The following is a 7,256-nucleotide window of genomic DNA, read 5'->3' on the forward strand; positions in this document are numbered from 1 at the left end:
GTTAAACCGCTTCGTGACTCAGTCATTTTTTATCTAATAGAAATGGATTTTAATTTGGATGCAACTTATGGTTATAATGATGATATACATAAAAGTAAGATTATAAAATATAAACCTAATAATCTAGCAACAATGAATACGGTTAATACCAATATTAATATCATACTCAATAGAGAAGAGAATCACTTAAATTTGCGTGATTCATATCTAGAGATAGAGTTTGTATCAAATGATGCTGGTGGTGTATTTTCTAATGATGCTAATATCAGATTAGTTAATTATGGTATGATGGCATTGTTTAGTTCAATTACGCTTGAAACTAGTGGTGGTAGGACTATTGAATATATAGATCATTGTCATCCTAATCTATTGATGTATAAGTTATTAACTAGTACTGGTGAAGAACATGAGAGTGGTTTTGTTAGAAATCAGGGCAATAGATATAGTCAACTTAAAGGTGACCATATTGCTGCAGAACGAGGTCATATGTATATGATGATTAAGATGAGTGATCTATTTGGTTTCACAAATGATTTAGAAAAGATTATATATGGTTTAGGATTTAAACTCATATTAGAAAGGAATAATAATGATAGAGCTCTATATAGGGTTAATGCTAATCCTGGTGCAGTTGCTGGTGGTAATATAGAAATTAGAGATATATCATGGTGTGTGCCTAGTATTGATCCTAGTAATGATAATAGAATTATTGTGCAAAAGGGTTTAAGTAAAAAGAATAATGTAGACTTTAGTTATTATGAAAGAAAGACATTTTATAAGAATGTACCCAATGATACTAACTTCTTGTTTGATCTTGGTATGGAAAGTGGTATGGAAAGACCGCAATATATAATAGTTGGTTTTGAAAATAATTATGTTAATGAACAAACTCATGATGCAAGTACATTTGATGTAATGAATGCTACTGAATGTTATTGTAAGATTGGTAGTGAGTTTTATCCTGAGGATAGAATGAATATTAATTATGTAACCAATAATTATAATGAGGCTTTTAAAGAGATTGTTAGCTTTAATAAAGATTATGATGGGCTACCACATAATATAAAACCATATATAAATCATAGAACATTCAAAAGTAATTATAGAATATATGTATTCGATACTAGATATCAAAGGGATCATATAGGTCCACAACCAATACAACCTAATTTTAAAATTAGTGCTGCAGTTGCAGATGTTATATGTCATGCATTAGTATTAACTAGAAAGGTTATTAGTGTGAATAGTGATGGTAATCAGATGGTAGACATAATATCATAGATATAATTTAAGTCATAGATATAATTTAGGTCATAGATATAATTATAATTCTATATATAACTCTAGCGATAGTTTATAATTTTAGATATAACTCTAGCGATAATTATAATTATAGTATTGTTATAATTATATACTTATACTTATACATAACCATTGTTATTGTTATTGTTATAATTATATACTTATACTTATACATAACCATATACTTATACTTATATTTATAGCTAGTCAGCTCTAACTGTTACTCTTGTTAATACCTAACTATTTCTTATTAGTATTAACAAAACCTTTAGCATAAATAATGTCTAATTTCTTTTTATTCCCTAGAGCCAAGCCTCTAGCTTCAAGCTTAACCTTGGGCTTGGGCTTAACCTTAGGCTTAGGCGTGGGCTTAGGCTTGGGTTTAGGCTTAATAAGAACAAAGGGATTATACTTTTTAACTTTCATTATTTTTTATATATAGAAATGAGTCTTTTAAATAAGTTCAAAACTAATTCATATTGTGTTGGAGGTAGACATTATCGTGGTACTAAAAACATAAGAGGTTTTATAACTTCAAAAGGTACTAAAATGTTAAAAGGTAATTGTGTTTTATGTAGAAGGAATAAATCAATGACAGTATCTGATGCAACAATAGAAGCAGAAGGACTTAAAGAATTCTTTAAAAGTGTTGGTAGGGCTACAGTTAACTTTGGAAAGAAAGTAGCTAATAATCCAGTAAGAGCATTAGAATTAGCAAGTAAAATAGGAAGTGCAGCTGCATCTAGAAACCCTAGAGCTGCTTTATCAGCCACACCTGATTTAATTAAATTTGCAACTACTGGTGAAGGTATAAAAGTAGCACAAAAAGGAAGAGGGTTATACTTAGGTACAAAGAAAAGATAATTATTTGATTATAATTATGATTATATTTTGTTTATGATTATGATTATGATTATGATTATATATTTATCGATCGGTGTAACCGCTTTGCGGATAAATATTAATACTAACATTATTATTACTAAAAAAATTGTTATTACTAAGCACTAATATCTTTATTCTAAAAAAACACTCAGCTTGTTTTTCTTATTCTTCTTATAATCCTCATATAACTTAACAAATTCATTATACTCATCATTATCTATTTTATTATCATTCATTGATTTAGTATATAGTTTATTAAACTTATCACTAAACTGTTTATTTAAAATATACATTTGTGAATATTTTATAATTTTATTTATGATTTTAGTATTAATTGTTTTTGATAATGAACCACAAACAGTTGCTGGAGCAAAAGCTGTTGGTATAGAATCAGCTAATCCTATAGCTGTTAATGAAACTGATGTTGTTGTTGCTATTGATGATAATACTATTTCTGTTATCTCAGCTATGTTAATATAATTCTTATATCTACTTAACTTCCACTATAGTTATTAGTTTCAGTTTCATAATAATTTCTAATATCTTTTATAATGTTAATATGGTTGTTAAATTTATTATTAGCTTGAATCTTTTCGTTTATCAATCTTTCTGATACTGATGACAAATCTGGATATAGTAATCTCTCACTCGGTGCTGTAGGACTGGTCATTGCTTTGCTTATTTTCATTAGTAAAAATTCTTTCTATTTCTTTCATTATCTTCTTGATTAAAACTATAATGCATCTCAAGTCTGTCTTTCTCTTTATTATCAAGTAACGTACTTTGTAAAAGTATAGCAATTATATATTGTACTATAACACCTCTAAGAGATTTATTGTATTCTTTCATTTCTCTCAGACCGTTAGTAAACATTTCATTTAAGTGTATGTTAGTTATATTCTGATTAAACTTATTATGATCAAATTCTTGTTTTAATTGATTATATTTAGAGATAGTATCAGCAGCAACTTTATTACAAAACTTAACAGTATTTCTGACTTCATTTGTTGATTCAATAAACTCATTAATTAATTCTTCATTAACTTGTGTTTCATTTAGTTGTAATGTTTTAGTTGTAACTTTATCAAAGTCACCCTTTCTTAGTTCAGTTATGTTTCTACTTAAAATATCTATTTTATTAGAAGAGGATAATAAATTATTGTCACAATACTCTTTATTAACAACATATTTTTCATCTATTGGAGCATGTACATTTGTAATTTTATAGGTATCCTTCATATCAATATTATCATTATCTTCTAGGAATAACCCGCGAGCCTTACTTAGTGTTAAGTTGTTTGTTGATGTTAATATTGATTTATGTTTAGCTTGATTGAATCTATTTCTTGTCATCTTTGTATTTATTTACATATAATTAAAATAATAATTAGTCTTGTAATTAGACCTATAATTAGTCTTACAATTAGACTTAGACTTAGAATTGTAATTAGACTTAGGACTGCAGGTCTATCTGCGAAGCAGGTTCCCTGATCCGTGAAACGGCTTCGCCGATCTACTTCATAGCTGACCGTAGGTCTATATTTAATGATTCCAAAACCTTAATATTAGATTCAAAATCAAACTCAGATTTTAAAAATTCCTGTTCGTAATATTTACCTTCTATTATCTCACCATTAATATCTTCTATTTTATATGTTGGTGGATTTGTTTTTAGGACTTCATTAACTTTAAACAATTCTCTATTCCAATTAGAGGTGTAACTTTTAAAGAAGATATTACGTTTATCTACATTTCGAACATAATCACCAACTTTAAGTTTAGGTTTAATATTCTTAAAACTAAAAGTGTATTTAACTTTATCAGGATTATTAGAAGCATCAACTGGTGTCATAATAATTGTTGAGTGAATGTTATTGTTATATGTTACAACAGCATCATTTAATATATTTACCCAATTACCATCACCATTGATGAACATTGGTTTATTTATTATATGTAATAATGTTCTATTGAATCTCTCTATAAACACAGCCTTTAAATCACTATAAGTAGAATATAACTTTATCTGCGAAACAGTTTCACTGATCCCTGAAGCGGCTTTGCCGGTTTTATAATCTTTAAGTAAAGATTTAAATGTTTTATTGTAAAACTCACTACCTCTATCTTCCCATAACTTTTCTGGTTATCGTCCTTCTGATAGGATTGTTTTAAAACCATTAGTTATAGATAAACAAGATTTATTCTTTAACGGAATAGCCCATGCATATTTTGTTAATATATCTATAACTGTTAATATAAACTTATAATTATTGTTGTATTTACTTAGAGATGACTTATCAATTAAATCAGCTGACCATGTTTCATCTTTATATAATGGTATTATTCTTTGTCTTCTAAACTTTGTTATTCGAGGACTGAATACTTCTTTACCTAGTTGTTGTTGTTGTTGTTGATGTTGTTTTTCTATCATTATTCATTTACCATAGTTAAAAACAAACTTATCTAGTTGTCTTGATTAATAATATTCATAGATAATAGTTGCTTAGATATATCTAGCATTTCATCATATAATCCATCATGACCAGCTTTTGTTTCTAGTATTAATAGTTCTAATCTTTCTACTAAATTATTTGGGTTGCTATTTAATCCCCTACCATATACATCATCTTTTGCCCCCATTATACGTTTTATTGTTCTATATCTAGCACTTTTCTTATCCCCCTTTCCTAAATCATATCTAATATCCTTTAAAAACCTTTTAATTTTGTTTTCATCTTCCTCAATTTCACCATATTTTATATTTGGGTTAGTAAGAAAGTTTATAAATTCATCTGACAACTCATATATGTTATCCCTAACTATAAATGAATTTTCTTGGTAAATTAGTTTAACACCGTTCATTTCAATTTCACCAATATCTAAATTTCCGAATTTCAACTTTAATTGGGGATTAGATTGAACTGACATCAAATTAATAATTTGAGCCGTGTCTTTATCTACTAACATTCCTGGTTTATCTCGAGCTTCCTCTACAGCTTTGACATTGGACTTCATTAAAGCTTCATTAAACTGGGAACCAACTTGCTCGATCTGCGAAGCAGTTTCACCAATCATCTTAGTTTGTTTATTTAACTCTTGATTTTGCCAATCTATTGCTCTTAATGTTTGTTCACTTAATGCTAGATTCTGTTCATTGTTTGCATTTAGTGTTTTAGTTAAAGGATCGAATAGCTCTTCTATATCACCATAATATTCTTGTTGTTTTAATTTATCTTCTAATCTATTTCTTCTGTTTTGTTTTTCTAGATTGTTTAATTCTATAAGTTTATCTAGTTTAGTCATCTTATATGTATTGAAAAATTATAATATGAGTAAAAAACGGATAATAAAAACAGCTTCTCTCTTAATCTAAAAAGATGTTTAGCTTGTAAAAGACGTTGTAATACTATAGATGAGTTTATTGATCATATTAAGGAACCAAATCATGATGATTTAATAATTTCAACTTATTCTAAATATGTAGATGGGCTAAGAAGATAATAAAATTTCTAGAATATAATAAAAATATAATAGCTGGAGCTACACTATATAAGAATACAATCATGGGAGACACTATGGAAAAATATATGGCTCAGTAATGATTTATAATATAATAACTACCAACCGTATGGATGTAATGAATGAATTAGGTCTATAATTATTTGTTATAAAAATTAGCAACGTTAGTTATATAATATAATAGCAACTTCAATTAACTTTCTATCATCATTAATGGTTAGTTCTAGATTATTGATGATCTGCGAAGCAGTTTGGTAAACCACGAACTTTGTTCGTTCCCTGATGCTTGGTGGATCATTTTTATTAAATCTCTTTTGATTAGATATAGATTCTCATCATGAGGATAGCTTTTAATATTATTTACATACAATCTTTTATCATCAAATATATTTAAACTAATCTTACTTGTTTTTGTTGTTGTCATGTTATCGCCAACTTTTTGTATTCTACATTCATCTACTGTTCTCTGTGTATTATTCATTAATGCATCATAATAATCTATGTGCCTAGCATTATTATGCTTCTTTATTCCTTTTTCCTTAGTGTTTTTAGGATAATTTTCGAAGCTATATGTTTTGGTGGACAATGCTATAAATTCCTCAATAATCCTACTTCCCAGCTCGTGCTTAAACTTACCGGGGACTTTATTAATAGTTTTTATAGGTATGTATAGATTACTTAAGTCCATATGCTCATCACTAACTTTACCTTCACTATAACTTAATACGAAACTGTCCGTAACCATATAGTGAAGTGTTAGATCTTTGAGGGATGGTTGTAGAATATTATAGAATACATCATACATGTGTAATTTACTTAATTCTAAGATAGTAACACCTACATATACTGGAGAATCATATTCTATTTTTTTCTTTATTTATTCTGTTTGGCTATAATCTCTATATCTAGTTATATTCTTAAATGTTGGTTTACTTACACTTTTCATTATCTTTTCTTCATCATGCAAGAACTTGCTTTGAAAGAAGTGTAGAGGATTCATGCACATTCTTCCATATAATGAGTTATTCATTATTTTCCTTAAATCCTTTTCTGCTTCAGTTTTAGCTGTTGCTCTTTTATTTGTATTGTTTTGTATATAATCTCTACATATATAAAATTGTTTAAATTTATTTACTCTATGTATTTTTGTTACTTTTACTTCCATCTTAACATAGAACTTTAACATCCTATAATGAACCAAATATTCTGTTTTGTTGTTTTGGTCTAAGATTAATTTTTCTGATCGGTGTAACCGCTTCGCGGATCTGGCCTTGCCTCCATCTCTTTCTCTGTAACCTAATTCATTATCATTTATCTTTCTCTTATTAGGCATAAATGCTAACTGTTCTGTTCTCTCTTTATATTCATTAGTATAATCAATATCACAAACTATATAGTAACCATGATCACTATCATCTGGAGTATTTAATATAGTATCAAGAGTAGTAGTAGTAGTAAACTGAAAGTCCTTATAAGGTAGCTTTTGCATCATTGCATGGCCGTATAGGTTGTTTGCATCAATGTACCATATGGTCTTACCATCACTGTTA

Source organism: Convolutriloba macropyga, chromosome 5, assembly GCF_964194025.1.
Source record: "Convolutriloba macropyga chromosome 5, txConMacr16.3, whole genome shotgun sequence".
In the NCBI taxonomy this organism is placed as follows: Eukaryota; Metazoa; Xenacoelomorpha; order Acoela; family Convolutidae; genus Convolutriloba; species Convolutriloba macropyga.